The following is a 23010-nucleotide window of genomic DNA, read 5'->3' as shown; positions in this document are numbered from 1 at the left end:
ATATAAGGATATCTACCCACTGTTCTGTCATCATAAAATAAACGAAGGAAAACTCTACATAGTTGAAAAAACTATCACAATATTTTCAATTAAATTAAGCATCCTCATTTTAATTCCTGTCTTAATTCTTTTGTCAGTTCAAAATGCGTTTAACCCTCAATGCCCAGTTCGAATCGCTCCTATAAAATTTAATCTGTAAACGAACCCATTGCAGTAATTTACTGCTACGGTTGTGAAAAGTTGTACAACGTAAAAGTCGTAGTCGTTAGCGATTCGTGCCGTTCATTCAGTAAAATATAATGGAGCAATGGGTAGACACCGTTATGCCGAAGAGGATGATAATCCTTGACTTTAAACTTTTTCTGCGATCGTGCAGCAAAACAAATAGTTGATGACAATTTACAACAGTCCAGTTTTTAATTGTTTCAACGTCGTCCTTTACAGTCGGTTACAAAAGGCATAAGGAAACATTCATAAATAATGTTATAAGTTATGAAAATGGTGTCCACGTAACTATAGTTTGTATAGATTGATATTAAGGGCATTATAATAATGATGCAACAATAGCAGGTACTTGCGTTATAAACCTGTTCCATTTACTAAAAATTAACCTACTCGTATTCATCCCGTTTAGCAAATCAATAAGGACATACCTACCACAGACATAGTCTGTGGGACATACATAGTTGTTTTAATTTGGTATAAACAACTACCTACTTAAATATTACAGTTTTGCATATTCGTCAAAACATTGATTTTGCATTGATTGATATATTTTATAGTTTACTGTAGATTGTATAAATGAAGCGTAGAACACTAAATAATATTTTGGATAATATGGATTTCCGGCAGTTTATACTTTACTACTACAGTTTTTCAACCTGATAGTTCGGGGCATAATAAAAGAAGGTGAAGAGCAATCTTCATAAACTAACACTGTCTCAAAAATAAACAAATAATAAAATATAATTATTTATATAGATTGACAGGTGCACCATAAAGATAATTATTTTATGACAATATAATAACTGTAATTAAAACAATTAAATAAATCAATGTACAGATAATTTTGTAAAGATAAGGAAAATGTAAAGAAAAGAATGACCAGTTGTTTTTTTACGGATGTAGCTATTATTTTCTAATTAATGGACATTGACTTAGAAATCTAAGTAGCATAATCTAGGCATTGCAAGAGGAAGTTGACCTAAGAAAAATGCAATATGAATAGAACTCATTTATTCAACATACAATAATTAATTATAGTATGGCGACACGAATAAACGCAGGTTAAGTTTTTTAATTGGCTTCTATATCTAATATTTATTAGGTTTATATGTATAAACATCCTCTATACATAAAATGCTTATGCTAAAATATATACACTAGCTATATTTTTTATACAAGAGGAGTGTACGTTTGTTTTCATTGATTTTAAACAAACAAGTAGATATGTATAAGGCATTTATAACTTTCTGGTTAGGCTCATAAAATTTTCTGTGAGGTGCATTTTTTTGTAAATTATCAATGGGGAGTTTGCATGGTTTGTAATCATAAATGGATTTTATGAATGCAAAAAGTAATTAATTAATCTTCATCACCGGTTATCCAAAATTTGTTTAAATACTTGTCCCAATAAAACATATCAACGGTTGAAATAAAAAATAAATTCATCAAGCTACTCATACGTGCATATTTATTTATGTAGATTTAAGCAAAGCCAGATGCAGCAATTAGTGAAATCATAGTTCAATATTAAACATGTGCAAAGTACCATGATGCAATGGAGTCATTACTTTCATAATATTCACATGCTTATTAAAAACCGGTTTTCTCAATATATTTACATTTTAATAATCTAATATATGACGACTCATGGAATAACTATTTGTTGGTATGATGTAAAATATAATTATTTTACAAGAAAAATGTTAATTATTTTATGACACGCTTAACCTTTTTCTGCCTGGGTTGACCCGGAAAAAACAAAAATAAATAAGACACTTAAGAATAAAATTTAGATTTCATATAATAGTTTACGATGTTTGTTTTTGATAAAAGCGAAACAATATTATAAGGTAGTATACACATGCATTATCTATTATTTAATATATCGTAGCTAAAATTAGTGTTTTAACTTATAAGTAAAAACTCGATAAATTGGCATAGCCAGTCTGTCCATCCTAAAAAAAAAGCGCCCATTTATCCTTTGTAGAGTTTGTAATTTATTTAAGCCCATTTTAGGCGAGTGTGAGAATTTGTTTTAACCAAATTAACGTTCCAATCGACGGCATCATTTACTATTAAGTATTAATTATATGCTCGAAAAAAAAAGTTAAAGATATAAACTACATACGAACAATAGTTTAAAATAGTTTTTATTGTTCAACTGAATGGACATTGACTTAGAAATATCTAAATTGCTTACGAACGATGGTTTCAAAATCACTTTTATTGTTTAAATAATTTGAAAAATATTCAAATACGATTGTTCGCACGCCCAATATTTACAAAGGCATGTGCTTAAACTGTCTAGACGGACTTCATCTAGATAAATGCAAATCTACTTTTCATCCTTACTGACATAAATTCCGACTAAGTTCTTATATGAACTCTCCAGCACAATGAAAGCCAAATGATTGAGACTGAAAGTTATTGAAAAAAAAAGACGTGTGGCACTCGGGGACTGCCGCGGTAAAGCTATTGCATGCTATGCCTTCAAGCTACACCTCCGTGCCCGTCGGAGTGGGGAGCGTGAGGTTTTTTCGTTACGGAATTTCTGGATTCGGTCCCCGCGCTCAAGGCCCGCGATAGAAGCTATGTATGCAATAGCTTAAAAGAAGCTAGAACACAGACAAATAGGTAGTTATTGCAAAAGTGATTTTCACAACAAAATAAAACTCAACAAAAATGAATAAAAAAAAGGATAGAACGTGTGATGTTCAGAAAATACTTCATTTTATTCTTTTTTTTTTAACTGCTGTTTCGAATAAGATTTATCCGTATTTCCAAAAATTTCCAGGTTATAATATAATATATTATTTATTCACATAGGTAACGTACATTGACACACCGATTGATAGTTAGTATATTAATCAAAATAAATTAAACACAAAGTAAGTATTTATAATGAGAGCAAAGTGAATATTTCTGGGTCGAAATAAGAGATAACTTATGAATTATCTATAACTTAAATATAAGTTATAGATAATATATTTAATAATTAATTCATTAAATATTATTACGTTATAATGTTGTGGTTGCCCACCATTATAGTATTGTAGCATTTAGTTAAATGTAGAAACAAAAGTAACCTCTGGTTCAAAAGATATTTGATTTTGTGTAAAGAAATTATATTGATTGTATTTCAAATAGATATCTCTTTTAAGTCGTTACTTTTTACTGTGAAAACTTTCTCGTCATTTTGTACAATATAGTACCTAGTGCATTGACTCGCCTGAAAGCGATCATTTGAGTATAAATAAATTGGTTTATTTTCTAATTTTCTCCATTCAAGTGTCAAAAGTCATTTGTCCTTGAAAGTAACCTATGTCATTACCATGTCAAACATTCCAAAATTACACTATTACTTCCTCTCTCTCTGTCTCTCTCTTCAGCTTTTTTCCGTCCACTGTTGGACAAAAGCCTCTCCTAAGGCACGCCATAGAGCTCGGTCTTCAGCTTTTCGCCGCCATTGAGTACCAGCAACACTCCGTATATCGTCGCTCCACCTTGCTACAGGGCGCCTCGACTCTGGCGCCACCTCACTACGTTTGCCGAGTCGCGGTCTCCACTCTACAACGCGTTTGCCCCAATGGTTATCCTCACTCTACTCTATCGAAATTTTTATCGTATTTTCTTGCGTCCTCAATTTCTATTTTTTGAAGTGAAAACATCTTTAGCGGCGTTGGGTATAAAATCTTAAACTCGCGTCAGAACACGTGGCCTGATCGAAAAAGCGTAAGACGGATTTTTTTTAAGCCCTTATGTTCCATGCGTAAGACGGATACCATTCCAAAATATCAAACATGCTGAACGTTAATAATCAAGTTTTCACTTCTGCCGGCACTCCTGGAGTGCAACACGTCTTTTTATATTTGAATGGGCAACTGAGCTGGTGGTGCATAGTAAACGATCGCTTTCAGCCATGCATATTTTTTACAGAGCCTATGGAATGTGTTGCTCGCTTTATAAGATAAGGAATACCGGATAAATTAAAGAATGACGACGGGTTTAAAGGAATTGTTAGGTAAAGCGTTGAGTAAAGAGAAAAATCAGATCTCCTTTTTCTCTATATTATTTTTCCTTACTAACATTCATCAAATCCAAGAAACCTATAAAAAGCCGTCAGACCTTTGAATTAAGTTGACCTCACCATTTATTTAACCAAATTTACGCATAATAGGTATAGACCAAAATTTTCTTATCCTAATTACCCAATTATGGGCCTAGTTGAATCGAAATAAGAAATATTAGATGCTAGGTTTTATTAATTAAAATATCGCAAAAGAGTCATTAACGAATTGTAATTATAAAAAGGCAACATTGTTATAATATCTGTTTATTCCCTGAAGAAATATCGTAATTATTATATTTGTTTATCCATCAATAAAAACATTAAAAACTTTATCGGTAGTACTTTCTCGGTATTGATTCTTTTTCGGTTTCTAAACATCTTTTGGGCAGATTCATTAAAAAAAAAGCGTGTGTGCCGAGCACACGTGTCAGAAGTGAAACTTCTATGGCAAGATTCAAAGATACCAAAATCGTCACCTTACTCCATGATGTGACGGTATTGAAATTTTACTCTCAACGCGCCTAAAGAAGGTTCACTTCAAACATAGTGTACCTAATGTTGTAGGTTATTCAATTCCCAGAATACTCATAATGAATTTCAAATGCAGATTAATAGAGTCCCTTGTCAATTGATCGATAAATGCGTCTGACTTTGAATCTTAATAAGGGTTTAAAAACTATTTGATTGACTTATCACTTTTACCGTAATTAACATAATATAATATTTTAAAGAAATTTACTGTTGCAAATAAATTCAAACAAATACGAAAATAAACATAATCATCCCTTTTCGAAGAAATTCATTGAAACCTGGAATCTGATAACCTCCGAATAAATGGCCAAATACCAAAGAAATCTAATTATACTTTATCTGTATTAATAAATAATTTACTTATCGTTCATTGTATTAATTAATGACTGACATGAACATGATTCGTTAATGTTACAAGAATGGGAAATTAAATAAGTATGGAGTAAAAATAGTAATTAAAGAAACTTGATTGATTTAAAATAGTCATGATTACTAGTACATAATATACTATTTAAATATTATCTGCGGTCATAATAATATACATCCTACTCGTCTTTGTTACGGTAAAAATTGCTGGTACGGAAATGGTTCAATATATGTTACATTTTTACAAAAGCACGGCTAACCGAATTTAAATGAAATAAGGTCACACATAGATAACAGTCTCAGATTAGTAGATACGAAACGAAAAGGATTAAAAATAATTATGCTTCAACTCCGTATCCAGGTAAGTTCATTAAATCACCATCTCTTACGTCAAATTATAAAACGGGGTCGCGATAAGTGCGTCTTAAGGGCTTAAATATTATGATAATAAATGCCTTGCGAAACAGGAAAACTTTTAAATAACCCTTAGATCAAATTTAATAAAAGCTAACTGTGTCACGCGGTTTTACCAGCAAACGAACCAATGGGTAAAAACATGTACACAATTACTATAGCTCATGTGTTTTTCTGGTGTATAAACTTTATTACTATAAAGTTTCATCCAAATCCGTATAGATTTTTTTTGTAAGAGTAACAAACATTCATACTCACAAACTTTCGCATTTATAATATTAGTAGGATTATATCGTTATTTCATTAATCATTCTGTAGCTACGTGTATCTCGATATTGTTATTGTAGAAAAATATAGAATGATGACCTCGCCGCGTATTTAGTATTGTTTACTTGAACTTTTTCTATCGTATCTATTTTGATTAGCAGAAAAATACTAGTGCGGATTTCTTTGCGAAAACAATCAATCTTCTAAAGATTGTATATTTTACCGCCGCCTCTTATCTAAAATACCGTCGGGTTTTAAAAGTCTATTGTAATTTGAAACATTGTAGCTTACCTAATGAAGATATGCAATTTGATATTCGTCGAACTATTTATTAAATACAGCATTTCTAGCGCTATTACATAATAGTATACATAAGTAAGTAGAGTAACTTGAGATGAATTTCCTATAAATATAACCTGTCTATAGTGTCTAGTGTAGAGTAGTGCTGCTGCCCCCAAGGTTGCCCAAATAATAACGCCTTTTGGGGAACAATGTGGACGCACACATATACAAAAAGCTCGATCAGCGAATTGCATATGTGTGTCCCTACATCTAGTATCAATTGATTGGAAAGACTTCGTTTGTAATTAATTCCTAAAATACCTAATACAACTTTCACATGGATATACAAATATTCCTACGATAAAATCATATAATTTGGTTTCCAAAGATAAACACAATCATTGAACATTACAATAAGAAACCCACACACCATTTTCTTCTGATACTTTTGTAATAACTTCGTAGTCGTCGTCGTTATTATAACTTTTGTGCTAACTTAGTAATTAAACTTACTTTGTAACAAATGAAAAGACTTTTTTCAAACTCAAATACCAATACTTAGTTTTATTATAAAGATCATTTCCAAGCGAATGCCTAATTCCTGTTAACAATATTTAAAAAAATTCAAATGAGATTAAACATTATTATTCTCCGTTGACCTGAAAGAAATAATAACAATAAGATAATGACTAATGCGGCTTTTTATGTCACATTGTATATTATGTACATTAATGTTTTTATTCTTAAATTAGTCGAATTGTATGTTTAGGAGCAAAATAAAGCTGCATTAAATATTTTAACGAAGACTTTTAGGAACTTCTTAGGAGATGTGACTTCTATTGTATATTTTAACAAATATCATAGATATATATTATACTAGTACCATATACGAAATTTTTTTCAGTACAAATACGGCTGGATCAAGAGCGAGCAACTGCTCAATATCGGATAGACATTACAATTTTATTCAATTTTTTATAGGATTGTTTCTTCTGTTTTTATTGTTTTTTTTTTCTAATCCAAGCGGAGACCTATCAAACAAATAAAACATGATTAAAGTTCGTTCAGCCGTTCTTGAGTTATAAGTGGTATAAATAACACGACTCTCTTTTGTATCTATTTATAGATTTCCTGCTGATTTTACCATCATGTCTGACATAATTATGTTCATTGCCATTCGAATTAATCATCATTATAAAATTTTTAAGCTAATTGACCAGGAGGTAGGTCAAAGATAACTTGTTCGCAAACAAAATTAAATGTAAAGTTAAATTGCAATTACAAAATTTACATGAATAATCTTTATATATAAAAATGAATCGCAAAATGTGTTGGTAAGCGCATAACTCGAGAACGGCTGAACCGATTTCGATAATTCTTTTTTTATTATGTTCCTTGAAGTACGAGGATGGTTTTTATGTAGAGAAAACGTAAATATTATGTACCACGGGCGAAGCCGGGGCGGACTGCTAGTTATTAATAATTGTAATTACATCATATTTATATGATGTTATTAATAACTTAGTTAAAATTAGTAGGTTAGTTAGTAGAGCTTTTTCTACCAATCTAAATATTATGTAAATGCTTTATTTTTTTAGATTATTTTTTTATTATTAACACTCTTGACCGCTTCTAAATAAGATTTTGTTCTATTTATGCAATTATTAACACCAATAAAACAATGTTTTCAAAAAAATATGTATTAATTATATGTAATAATGTATATATCATTTTAATCGACTTCAAAATTCCTCTACTGATATTCGACGCAGGCGGAAAATCTCGATTTATGAGCGCAGGATATTATAATAATAAAGTTTCTACAAGCAAAGTACCTTTGTAAAAAATGCAAACGTGTTTACGGTCATTATCACTAAAAATGTTACACATGTAAAAACGACACAAAAATTTCAGGTTTTCATCAGTATTAATTTCTAAACGGTATCTAAGGTTAACTCTACCTAAAAGCAATAATATGGATATCCTAAAAGCAATAATTAATAATAAAAATAATTTTAATATGAGCATTGAGCATTCCTCGAAACATACTTGCAGATTTTATTAGAATATTTGATTTGCAATAAAACCGGAAAATTGTTTGATCAGTGAACCGATTTGTAAGCTCGCATGCCGAATGCAGTATAGTTACAAAAATTGAAATCATATATTATTGCTATTATTGCAAAATTCCTGTACGGTTTCATTTTAATTCGACGAATATTACACATAACATACATAGATCTGTTTTCCCTTCTAAGTTATTCTGTTATTAACGTTCTCGTATTTTAAAGCCTCGTATCAATATTATATTGAACTAATAGTAATAATGGCAATAATTATACCAGTTTCAGGACGAATTCAAAATGGTATTGTACCTACTTATTTATATATGTATATGATTCTTGAGAGCTATTATAGGCTATTATAGGTATATATATAACTAGCGGTCCGCCCCGGCTTCGCCCGTGGTACATATTTCGCAATAAAAGGTAGCCTATGTTCTTTCTCAGGATCTAAAGATTATCTGTGCCAAATTTCATCAAAATCGGTCCAGTAGTTTATGCGTGAAAACCATACATACATACATACAAACTTTTCCTCTTTATAATATTAGTAGGGTAACGGCACCAGTGGTCAGCCAGGCACCAGTGATCAGCCTATTGCGTTGTTTATTGGCCATAAATATCGCTGTAATCAAAATAACCAAATCACGCGCACTTAAATAGAAGCTCTGTTTCGTTATTGGTTCATGCATCACGCGAAAGGAGCAGCAGGGGGTCAGGGGAGAGAAGTAAACACGTTCGTACAGGTGCTGTCCGCCGGCAAGAGCAGAAGTGTCATGTCTGCAATATTTTTTGTTTCACGTGGTGCTCTTTTGAAAGGTGAGAAATAACATATTTTAGTATGAAATGTGATTTTGTTTTATAGAAAATAAATTTATATATTACTTATAGCATTTAATTTTATGAAATTTGATAAGAAATATTGTTTTTTTACTTAAAAATTTGAGGGGCTGACCATTGGATACTGATTTTTTGTGAAAGATCCAATAGACAGCCCCTGGGGCTGATTACTGGTATTATTCCTAATTGTTAGAAAACCCAGTGGTCAGCCGCATTTCAAAATATTTTTTTCAAGCGGCTGACCACTGGGTCTCAATGATCCAGTATTCAGCCACGATGTTATTGAAATAATATTTTAAGTATAAATGCGAATGTTTGTGTTTAAAATTTTAAGTAATACTTCATGTTACTTAAGTTTTACCTGAAATAATGGTATTATGTGTATTCATATCCAAAAGTTATTATTGTTCCCTTTTTTTTAGCTAAAAATGCCGCCAAGACAACAGTATCCTCCAGAGAAATCCTCCGAAAGAGATCCTCCTGTGGTTGATTATAATTATATATATTGTGGATTATAGATACATCAATAGGACATAATATTATAAACTAATATCGCTGATTTTTTTAAAAAGAATTATTGTTGTTTTTATGATAAATAATAAGAAGTTCCTAGACAATAAGAAGACACAAAGAGATTGTAATAAGTAGTATGTTTAAAAAAATATTTGTATTATGTGCGATATACATTTTTTTGTGCTAAGTGAATCGTTGCTATAAAAATGTGATTTATATAGTTGATTTTGATATAACATTGTTTATTTTGATCTCATAATTAGTTATACTTACTAAAGGCTGAACACTGGGTTCAACAAGGCTGTTTATTGGTTTTTAGAGGCTGTTCACTGGGACACTGGGCCATTTTTTGTTTAAAATTAATTATATATTTTACTAAGAGAATTATTGTTTTTGATTAACGCTGATTCGAAACTACAATAAACAATAAATCCATACATGTTGTACGTTTTTTTATTCGACGATTGTTGTAGAAATGGCAATTGTCAAAACTTCAAAAAGCTGTTATGAGGCTGACCACTGGTGCCGTTACCCTATAGATAATATTAACCACGGGCGAAGCCACGACGGACCGATAGTCTGGTAATATTGTAGAGTAGATTATCATAATATGAGGTACCTAACGAATAAAAACTAGTTAACAATGTGCCATAATTACCTATACTTAATCTCTGGATTACAGTGAGTATAATGATACAAGTTTTTGGTCATCTTCAGACTGTATAAGTAAGTAATATCTGTTATTAGCAAAAACTACATATCTTCAAATCTAAGCATAGGTAAATTATGTCTTCTAAAACATGCTTAGTGGACGTGATATGGCTAAAATGATAAAGTAGTTGGTATATAATAAATATAAAATGGTAAAGTATGTATCTACTAGACCCGATTCATCAGGATAAAAAGCTAACTACATACTAAAATTATCTTAATGAAGAAAATGTCAATATACAAACTACTCATAAATTCGCAATTTTAACATTACAATACCTGACTATTCTAAGACCTAATATTATAGTATATTATGATCCTTTTACAAGATAACTTGTTCGCAAACAAAATTAAATGTAAAGTTCTAAGTCTACGATGTCACTTATCGGTTTATACATAACTATACGTAGTTTTTTGTTTTTTTTTTTTACCTTTTTTGTCAAATTATAACATATATATTATATTAATTGGAAAAGTAATTTAAGGTTACACGTAACCTATAATCATCATTGTGTGAACTGTGAAGGTTGAAAGGGAAAAGTGAATGGATACTGCGAAAAAGTAATAACAGGTAATTTGTATTACATTTACCCAAACATATATTAATTTAAGAGTATCATTTTCAGAATACATACTTTACGCAATATATTTTTCTGTTCCTTACGCTTGCAAAAACTGAAGGGAAAATATTGAATGAATGAATGAATGAATGAATGAAAAATTCTTTATTGCACACACATACAGGATTACAACAGAGGAGCGATAAAAGTTAAAACATGTACAGAGGGCGGTCTTATCGCTGTAAGCGATTTCTGCCAGACAACCCGCAAAACCATAAGGATAACATAATTTTATGGTGAAGGTGCAATTACAATTGGGTACATTTTGCTTAAAATTGAACAAAATCTATAAATAATCCATCTTGTAATAATGACATTCAATTATTATTGTATGTAATGTAATGTGGTAGGCATTATATAATATAATATAGGCAAACTGTTATAATTTAGGCAAATTTTTCAAAAATGTACAGTTCTCTGTCTAAAAAAAATCTATTAAATTCTATATTATTTAAAAGAAACACTGTTTATTATTTATTTACATTAGTTTAAATCGTGCATGTTATTTAAGTTCCTGCTTCCGTTTCCATGAATCTACCTTGACATTGATATATGATAATATGACATTGTAGTTTCAACCCGTTATTTATAAATAAGTTATATAAAATGTACAGTTAGCAATGTCTGTACATATTGAAAATACTTCCTATTTTTTTGGGAAAGTTTTTATTTTTAGCTTGTTTGTGTAAGCTACTAAATGGCTGAAGAAGTATATACTTTGGCGTAGTAGTAGAAACTTTAGATTATATTTTATTAGAATTATATGTGTCTTTTATATTTGAAAAGGAAAGTCAAGAGTTTGAACTTGATTTTTAATATTGTTCTTGTTTGTAATTAGATCTGTACTACACATAGTATTCGATGTATGATAGTATTCCATACAATAATTACCCTTTGTCCTTCGAGCACAATGATAATGAATGATTGATAAATTGTAATAGTTAAGAAGTTTATTTATAGGTATAAAATTAGGAGTAAGTATATAGTTGCTAATTAGTTTATATTAATTTGAGACCATATATTTACAACTGTTTTATAAATTTTTCTCACGTAACTATATTTGCTTTCCCCACCTTCGCTCATATTGCTGAAGCAAAATATTTTTAAAATAAATTACTATTGCTCATGGTTTTCCTCGCTCGCCCAATCGTCTAAATCTCAAAATCAGAAACTAATATAACATCTTATAACATTATGCATAGATTAAGTTAATTTAAAGTCAAAAATATATAAATAAGGATCTTTGTCACCTATATAAATAATTCAATAAAAGATTTTTATTCTTAAAAATACGATACCCATCACCCATGAACTACAGTAAAAAAAAATTACGCTTTCAGATATTTTTATCGAAAAATATATATGGGCCATGACTCAGGCTAATATTAGAGGTTGGGAATTGGGATAATTAATAAATAAATTTTGTTCGTTTCATAAAAAATAAATAAGTAATATCATGTTTTGAAATTTGTTGATGAGAATTGAAATATCAAAAATCACTATGTTGATAGCACAATGGGAACCCTAAAACTGTCTACCTAATCATCACTACATAGTATAAAACAAAGTCGCTTTCCCTGTCCCTATGTCCCTATGTCCCTTTGTACGCTTAAATCTTTGAAACTACGCAACGGATTTTGATGCGGTTTTTTTTAATAGATAGAGTGATTCAAGAGGAAGGTTTATATGTATAATAACATCCATTAAATAGTGGAGAAGTACTGTTATTTTTGAGGTTTCTAATGTGATGTCGTAAAAAATTACATTGTTTCCGCTTATATTGCAAACGCAGGCTGAACCCTACGAGTTTTATCAAAATAATGTACTAAGTATTATACACATTGAAAAGGTCTACAGAAAAGTCCGCGATGGTATATGTCTATCTCTTATGGATAACCCACAATAACATTTTTTTGTCATTTACTTTTTACGACAAATAATAGCTAATTTTCGAAGCGATTTTCACCAATACAGCATTAATCCTTAACCAATTAAATACCTTGAATACATTGTTCATTTAATATAGATCTATATGGCCCTTTACACCGTATGATTTAAGTGAATATTTTCGAAGATATTACAGATTTCAAAATTGCGGGACGTAGCGTTTGCGGCGGTACCGGCCGGTCGGGCCGCTATGTTTTTATATACAACGTTCACAGTTTTTCTGTAGTGTATTTAGTATCAGCATTGCACCCGTGCGAAGCCGGGGCGGGTCGCTAGTTTCCCATAAATAATTGTTTTATGACTTATAAATATTTAAATATCCCAAACTCACATAACTAGATAAAAATATTTCAATTAAATTGTTATAATGGTTGAGAAACATCAGCTTCATTATGTATCTTATCGTGAAGCTTTAAATAATGTTAGAGAATAATTATTGCACAATAATTTTAAAAGATATTATGTATATTGAAATATAATAACAAAATTATTATAAGAGACAATTGTCGTCACAGATAAGTAGCAAAGACAAAGTAATCTAAATATAACCTGTAATAATACCCAATATAACAAATAAATACAATAATTTTTAAAAAGAATCGTCCAACATAATGCGGTAGCACAAACTAAATAATCTTTAATATTAAAAGAGGTCAATCAAACGCAGCAAAAACAAGCGATTTAATCCTTTCAAAATATCTGGTTTTACTTGCAGTCTGTTTATCCAATTAATTTCGTGTCGAATAGACAACACACCGTATATGGGAATCAATGATTACTCGCAATCCGCGGTCATTGCTCTTTAGTGGCTTAACCGCGATTAATTTTATCTAGAAATCTACTACAAGACTCGAAAATCTAATACAAGACTCGAAGTGGAAAAGCGCGGCGGAATAAGGCGATTAACTCCGTGGCACTCCGAAAAATATAGATCGACCAGTTTTCCGCCCCCTGCTTTGTCTGCTTTGACTAAAACCTAATCAATTATATACTTAAACCTTCCTCGAGAATCACTGTATATTTTAAAAAATCCGCATCCAAATCCGTTGCGTAGTTTTAAAGATTTAAGCATACCTACATGGGAATGGATACTTAGCATCTTTCTTTTATACTATGTAGTGATATTATGACAGAATTTAGATAAACATACGTTTTACGTAGTTACCAATAAATTAATGAAAGATTCATTCATTCATAATATGGTGGCAAGCATATATTCGCTTGCTCCTATATTTGTGACCTTTTATTGAATAAGCTTTGCTTGTAAAAGCATATAAAAATTCCTTATTCCATTTCCACGCTATCATTCCGCTGATGTGTACTTAAACTATACAAGGGAATAGAAATAAAATTTGAATAAATTGAACTAAGATAACGTTGGTTTTAACCTCTCAATAGCTTATCTCTATATATACGTTTAGAACATTATTATTTACATAGACATTATGTAGATAATTTTTTATATAAAAAAATTCTTTATATATTGCGCAAGAATAATTTAATTCATAGTAAATTCATACATGTATAAGTGTCAGTCATACGTGACAATTTTTTTATTTAAGGCGAAGCTATGGTAGCATATTTTTTTTAACTGTATTTTATTTTTCCAAAGTCACGTAAGTACGTTTTAACATTGCTGATACTAGAAGCCATCATTAGCTAAAAATGAAACAAAACAAAATCTATACTAATATTATAAATGCGAAAGTAACTCTGTCTGTCTGTCTGTTACTCAATCACGCCTAAACTACTGAACCAATTTGCATGAAATTTGGTATGGAGATATTTTGATACCCGAGAAAGGACATAGGCTATCTTTTATTGCGAAATATGTACCACGAGCGAAGCCGGGGCGGACCACTAGTATAAAATAATTACTAAATTAATGATTAAAACATATTAACTGTCCATTAATTATTATCACAACAATACAATATCATACCATAAAACGAACAACAAAGATATTAATAAATTTCAACTTCTCTTTTATCGAACAAAAGCAAACAAGTTAGATAATTTTATAACTGTTTTATGTTTATATCCGATTTCTCTACATACTTAAAACAAAGAAAAACATACATTTTCACAATTATTTATCCAACTTATATTAAAATAATAATTATCATACATTGCTATAATTCAAATAAGATCTATTTATTTGGTACATTTAAAATTTCGATACTTTGTCAAGGAAAGCTGTATCTATTTTTTAAATAAGAAACATAAAAATACATACATAAAAATCTCCCCGTAAGGCCAATATAATGTATCTATGTATTTGTATGTTATACTGTGACTTCAAACAGATAAAGCTTATTCTTCTTTCGCTTGTCAGTACGTGATCTTCATATGAATACCTAATGCTGATTTTTGTGGGAGTAATGACCTGACGGTACCTATAAGCCTGGCCCAAATCGTGCCCATGCATGATATCTCTTCATTTACGTTATCCCAGTTCGAATTAATTCAAAAACATTGCTCTTATCATCAATACATATAATAAAATTCTAGAAAAGTGGTGTCTGTACAATGAAAATATGTAAAAAAAAATTAGCAGGGGTTATTACTAAATCGATCCCAAACCCAAAACTGTTGTTAAAAAAATTTTTGTCTGTTTGTCTGTTTGTCGGTTTGTCTGTTTGTCTGTATGTTTGAACACGCTAATCTCAGAAACGGCTTATCCGATTTAGATGCGGTTTTCACTAATATATTATGGTAAGCTTCATTTAACATTTAGTGTTTATTTCATGTCAATCGGTTCATAAATAAAAAAGTTATGACCATTTAAGTAATCACAGCGAACATTTGCTAAGGCATTCTATACATGAATTACTTTATTACGTAAATTATACGCTAAAGTTATTCCTTGACATGTCCAGATGATCATATCGAAAGTCCCCAAGCGTGGGGGGGGGGGGTGGTGGTTATTCTGAGGGGGTAGTAGGGGGGTCAAAGGACCTTTATTTAGATTTTTGCTCATAAGTCTAAAACCTGCACAAATATGTAGCATTATGGTTACTTCTAGGTAAATTTTCTATATAAAAGGTCTTTGAAATTATGTCGTAGGAATTATTTTTAACCCCCGACGCAAAAAGAGGGGTGTTATGTCCGCTAATTGCGTGTCTGTCTGTGCCACCGTAGCTCGCTAACGGGTAATACCAATTAGATGCGTTTTTTTGTTACATTAGTTGTTTATTATATTATATAGGGCTAAGTGGGAATGAAAAAAACGAATGTTAGTTGTTAATGTAGGTTGTTAATGTAGGTTATACCCAAGTGATATATCAAATGAAAATAGACGACATGTCAGAAACAATTAGTCAAATTTTATCAAAATCGGTTCATCCATTTATTTGATATAGGGGTAAAAGTGGAAATAAATAAATGAATTTTATCAAATATACTCAAGTGACGTATCTAATGAAAGACATGACGTGTAAAGTACAATAAGACATATTTTATCAAAATTGGTTCATCCATTTATTGGATAAAAGTGGCAATAAAAGTTGTCAAATATACCTAAGTGGCATATCAAATGAAAGGGCATGACCTGACGTGAGAAGTATAATGAGGCATATTTAATCAAAATCGGTCATCCATTTATTATATAGAGGGGTAAAAGTGGGAATGAAAAAAACGAATGTTGTCTGTTATACCCAAGTGATATATCAAATGAAAAAAGATGACCTGTCAGAAACAATTAAGTAGTCCAATGTTATCAAAATCGGTTCATCCATTTATTTGATATAGGGGTAAAAGTGGGAATAAATAAATAAATTTTATCAAATATACTCAAGTGACTTATCTAATGAAAGACATGACGTGTAAAGTACAATAAGACATATTTTATCAAAATTGGTTCATCCATTTATTGGATATAGGTATAAAAGTGGGAATAAAAGTTGTCAAATAATATACCCAAGTGGCATATCAAATGAAAGGGCATGACCTGACGTGAGAAGTATGATGAGGCATATTTAATCAAAATCGGTTCATCCATTTATTGATTTATAGCGGTAAAAGTGGGAATGAATAATCGAATGTGGTCAAATAATATAATCAAGCGGCATATCAAATGACGTGTGAATTACAATTAGTCATGTTTTATCAAAATTGGTTAATCTGTTTATTACATATAGGGCACCTTAGGGGTGATAGTGGGGATAAATAATCCAAATGGAGTAGGTACCAAACGAAAGGATATGACATGTACATAATATATAGGTATGATTAGACATGGTTTAGATCAAAATCGGTTCTGCCATTTACTAGGGGTGAAAGGGAAAAGTTGAACGTCTGTGAAAGTAGAAGGAATATGGGAGCGGGAGAATAACCACATCCTGGAAATTTTGAACTCTTCTGTACCTAAGTTTTATACCTAGCTCAGTTTAGTAATAAATTTTACTCACAGTTCTTTTGTGTTATTATTTATTTTATTTCTTAACTTTAAAATAATGTGTAAGTACTTATAATTGAGTATTTGAATAAAAAAAAAATATTGATTTTTTTTATGTATTTTGAAACTTTATTATTAATAATATTGATATTTAATACAAATAACTTCAAAATTTTTTTTTCCGTTAATTACAAGCAATTAAATATTGATGAAATTTAAATTAGAATCACGTGACTACAAACGCGCCATGACTGGTCACCACAGTTGTGAGTTGTGACGTCATAATGTTATAGCTATTTACTGCAGTACATAGCGTTTACGGCTATTACACGTGACTAGACAATAATATTGAAAGTTTATAGCTAAAATACGATTTGTTAGTTGGTTCCGAATTAGTTAGTTAGTTATGAAAATAATATTCTTGATGTTGATATATTTATGATCACCGATTTTTGTCAGGAGATGCCTTTGTAGTATTCGTACATAATGGTACAAAACTTTTGAGGTTCGCCATTCTTAATATAAATTTAAGTAATATAATTAACAATTAATATAATTAATATGTAATTTAATAATGACAACAAAATTAAATAGATCAAAACACTGTATTTATTATTAACACGCTTTTATTATCTTCACCTGTATGTTTGTATGTAACCGACTCCTTTCGAAGTTTCGACTCGATTTTGACCAACTTAAAACCGACGGATTTTGTTCAAATTTTGAACACTTATCAAGGTCCGATGAAAATAAAATAATATCATAAATTTATCCTGATAAGGATCGCCAGGATCAGCTTAAAACATATGTTTGTATGTAACCAATTCTCCTTTCGATTCGATTTAGACCCACTATAAACCGACGGATTTAATTTGAATTTTGTATACTTATAAAAACCCGGTAACAATACAATAATTTCATGAATTTATCTTATTATCCTGTTTAGTTTTTCAAACTATATTTATTTTTCTATCAACTGCAATGAGTGAAAAGTGAAAACTAACATTATGACGTCACACGCGGTCAGGTGACGCTTCGGGAGTTGTCGGCGTGCTTCGGTACTGGATTCAAAGACTAATTTTTATTTTGAAATAACTTTTGAATTATTGCAAAAAAATAAAATAAAAACAGTTTTGTTATAAAACTAATATATAATCTTTCCATTTATCACAAAAAAAAATTTAATTCAAATACTCAATTTAGTTGTATATATATGATAGTACGTGTTTCAAGACGTGTTTACTCAATAATTGTATGTTAAGTAGTAACTACTATGCAGTCACTATTCCACGCGGACGAAGTCGCGGGCACAGCTAGTCTATAGTATAAACTTAAAAGTATTATGTATTCAAATACTTTTAAATTGATATGCTGTATTTGTCAATATTATGTTTGAGAGAAAAGCTTTCCTACATGTACTTTAATATTTTAGCAAATGCTATCCCTAACACCTGACTTGAAGAGGCATGGCACAAGTATTTTTTTAATATTATAAACTTAAAAATAGTGTATGAAAAGTAATATTATCAATAAATGACAAATTCGTAAGCTTCCTAATTGGTCTAAAGCTTTTCATAAAAATAGGCCTTATATTAATAAAAGAATGCTCGTGTAATTAACATTTTATCGACTGATTTGGGAAGTCTATTAAGTCCGCAATATATTTAAAAAATGCTGTTAGAACTACCTCTTTAAACTGAATACTTGCAAAAATTAAATACCTAAATTAAACATAATAATATGGAAAAGGAAGGGTTAAAAGGTTTGTTACTCATTTATTAATCAATTTTATAGCTCATATTATATACACAAAGATTCTAAAAACATGACACGACCAAGACACGACCTTTCGAAAAAGTAGTGTACCTTCTAATATATTTCTAATAATATGACAATGAAATAGATGAGACGAAATGATAACTATAATATTATTTATATTTTATTGCTTGTAATTTTCGCATTTTTAAAAGACCATGTATTGATAGCGTTTACGTATTATGTTTTTTTGGAAAAATTAACATAGGTATTACTAAGAGATAAGAGTCATAATATTCTACACGTGAAAATAGCACTATAATTCAATTATGAGTAAAAACGGTCATATAAAATGTAACCGTGTGAAGATCCATATTTTCCACTGCATAACTTTAATCATAATAATTTATTGTATCAGTTGTTACGGTGCATTTACATCAAACGAGCATAGAGCTATAGAGCTAGAGCAATTCGTTCGTGATCTTTTAGTGTAAACGAAAACTCGTATTCAGCGTTTACACTAAAATAATTTGACATAGTGGGTTAGAATGAGCATTCACTCGTTTGATGTAAATGCACCGTTATAGAAACGCAATTGCTGTGTAATATCCTCTTATACAGGGTGCCCCGTTTATAGTGGTCCAAAAATTTTTTTCAGCTTGAGAGCATCATGAGTAATCATTTAAAACAAACTTTAGTTAAGCGAAAACTTATGGTTTAGAAATTATGATTTTTTTTATAAATAATCCGGAGTTTCAATATTTTTGTCACAAAACCACTCTGTTATGAAAACTACTGGACCGAATTGAATGAAATTTGGTATAGGTATAGCGCAATAACCTACCAATCGCACTATAGACTCATCTTGTGTAAATAATTAAACTGCATTTTTTTATTTTAACTTTTTCTGTAGTTGTTTGAATTTCTCGGCAAAATATTGATTTTTCGAAAAAATCCTGTGAAAAAAAAATGTACCACCAAGGTTTTGCTGGTACTGCTAAAAACTACCTTAACATAGGGTTATTCTTGACACAAAAAATCATAGTTGTCCTTCGATTGTAACATCTTCAAAAACAACATCATGTACATTAACACGTGGAAATCGAAAAATTACGAAATTTACCATAATTTAATTTTAATCATTTGGAACGGCCAATTTATGTTTAAAGAACCATATATTGCCGTAAAAGTCATTACAAATCAGTATTCACATGGCTATAAAACTTAAAATGAATGAAATAAAATTTTAACCTGCCAGGCAAGATAACTTAACTTTATTCTAATGTCAATTTATTGAGTTTTTTTGTTGTTTAGTTTTTATGTTTAAATCTTAATAAAAGATTTGGAGAATTAATATTAAAAATAAATATTAATACATTACAAAATAAATATTAATTAACATATTGTTTATTTTTTACAAAAGGTTTTCAAAATGCCGTCCGCCTTTCGCTAAACATAATCTGCATCTGCGTAAGAAATTTCTTCGCAGCCTATTAAATGGCTGCCGGCTTTCTTTAATGACTGTTATATCCACTTGAATTTTTAGGTATGAACCTATGGTAATAAATGGTATAATACCATAAATTGGTATACAAATGTACCTATGTATAATGAATGTATGGTTATTTATAGGCATAAATTCAAGTGGCTATAACAGCCACTAAAGAAAGCCGGCAGCCATTTAAAAGGCTGCGAAGAAATTTCTTACGCAAATGCAGATTATGTTTAGTTAAGGCGGACGGCATTTCAAAAACCTTTTGTAAAAAATAAAAAATATGTTAATTAATATTTATGTTGTTTTATTAATTCTCCAAACCTTTTATTAAGATTTAATCATAAAAACTAAACAACAAAAAAAAACTCAATAAATTGACATTAGAATAAAGTTAAGTTATCTTGCCTGGCAGGTTAAAATTTTATTTCATTCATTTTAAGTTTTATAGCCATGTGAATACTGATTTGTAATGACTTTTACGGCAATATATGGTTCTTTAAACATAAATTGGCCGTTCCAAATGATTAAAATTAAATTATGGTAAATTTCGTAATTTTTCGATTTCCACGTGTTAATGTACATGATGTTGTTTTTGAAGATGTTAAAATCGAAGGACAACTATGATTTTTTGTGTCAAGAATAACCCTATGTTAAGGTAGTTTTTAGCAGTACCAGCAAAATCTTGGTGGTACATTTTTTTTTCACAGGATTTTTTCGAAAAATCCATATTTTGCCGAGAAATTCAAAAAACTACGGAAAAAGTTAAAATAAAAAAATGCAGTCTAATTATTTACACAAGATGAGCCTATAGTGCGATAGGTAGGTTATTGCGCTATACCTATACCAAATTTCATTCAATTCGGTCCAGTAGTTTTCATAACAGAGTGGTTTTGTGACAAAAATATTGAAACTCCGGATTATTTATAAAAAAAATCATAATTTCTAAACCATAAGTTTTCGCTTAACTAAAGTTTGTTTTAAATGATTACTCATGATGCTCTCAAGCTGAAAAAAATTTTTGGACCACTATAAACGGGCCACCCTGTATATAAAATTCTCGTGTCACAATGTTAGTCTGCATACTCCTCCGAAACGGGTGGACCGATTCTCATGAAATTTTCTGTGCATATCGGGTAAGTCTGAGAATCGGCCAACATCTATTTTTCATATGTACCACGGGCGAAGCCGGGGCGGACCGCTTATATAGATTTGAAATTGAAAGCGCTTCCAAAATAAGTCTTGTTGAGTAAAGAAATGTTTGAGTTTGAGTTTGTACTAGACAATGAATAATTTCAAGTGAGAGCTTTGTTCTCTCAAAACAAATACTTCAAAGTGTCATTGTCAATCCTGACAATATCTAACTTCTTAGAGCGTATACGCACTATGCGGGTAGCCGCATTGCGGGTAGCCGTCCGGCTGACCGCAAGCACAATTATGTACGTAATATTCATTTCTATGCGCACTGCTATGCGGCTACCCGCAGACCGCTCCGGTTGCTCGGAGAGCTACGTCACGAGTGACGGCCAGCCGGACGGTTGCTATACGCAATGTGCGGTTCAGTCTGCGGCTGCCCGCAATCACATGAGTAGAAAGACGGAACAGAGACTAAGCTTCAAACAAACGCGAGAATCGATTGCACTACTACAAGTACGCGGGGCCATGTGTGTGTGACTCTGGCCGCTTGTCGCGTACGCAGCGATTCTGGAAAAAACCGGTTTAGGCAGAGGACAGTCTCAGGGTTGATACGACGCACGTTGTTTGTTTTATTAGTTGCAACTTGCAAGTTTGAATATTTTAATATAAAACGTAATATTTCATTGTCAAAAATGGTTGTTTATTGTACTGTGTGTATGAATAATAGTAGAAAAACCAAAAATATATCATACTTCAACTATCTCAAGGAGTACAATAGGTGAGTAAATATTTTGATTATTACTTTTTCAAGTAAGTAGCTACTTGCGTTTATTTTATTAGGTCCTTTTTTAATAAGATGAGAATTGTACATGGTGTGTTTTTACCTTTCATTATTATTACAAGTTTAGCATTTGTAAGTATGTATGTATGTATTGTAAGTGTGTACATACCTAGGTTGGGTTGTAGTAGGTAGTTTTGTTTAATTTGTCTTAACCTATTGTGACAACCCTACCAAAATAGGTAACAATTTTGCACGTTCTTAAGAAGCTTAGTCTCTGTTCCGTCTTTCTACTCATGTGCCGCAATTGAGTGAGTGTGTGCACGTGGTTGAAAAATGCTTGCTCTCATCTCGTGTTTGCAAATAAGGATGCACCCAGTACTTCTTTCTTTGCTTTTCTTCTTTACGTAACGTGTGTAAATGTAGTAAATAGCTGCAACTTCTTCCATTTTCATCTTTGAAATGGATTGACATGACCGCAAATCGCAACGGTTCTTCAACCGCACTATGCGGGTAGCCGCATTGCGGGTAGCCGTCCGGCTGGCCGCATTCGCAACCGCATCCTGCGGTCAGCCGGACGGCTACCCGCAATGCGGCTACCCGC

At 30.9% G+C, this 23010-nt stretch overlaps 1 long non-coding RNA gene across 1 annotated transcript; it reads left to right on the top strand.

Annotated features, from left to right (window-relative positions):
• Positions 1 to 8620: 8620 nt before the first annotated feature.
• LOC149905299 (uncharacterized) lies at positions 8621 to 10098 on the top strand. The gene is made up of 2 exons (XR_016457198.1): positions 8621 to 9036; positions 9480 to 10098. It is a non-coding gene; the product is annotated as an uncharacterized LOC149905299 (long non-coding RNA).
• The last annotated feature ends 12912 nt before the right edge of the window (positions 10099 to 23010 follow it).

Source organism: Colias eurytheme, chromosome 10 (assembly GCF_061535395.1).
Source record: "Colias eurytheme isolate Ceu_HAF_F1 chromosome 10, ilColEury1 Martin Lab GWU primary, whole genome shotgun sequence".
Taxonomy (NCBI): Eukaryota; Metazoa; Arthropoda; class Insecta; order Lepidoptera; family Pieridae; genus Colias; species Colias eurytheme.
The sequence above is the reverse complement of the archived record's forward strand: the minus strand, read 5'-3'. Positions and strand labels throughout refer to the sequence as shown.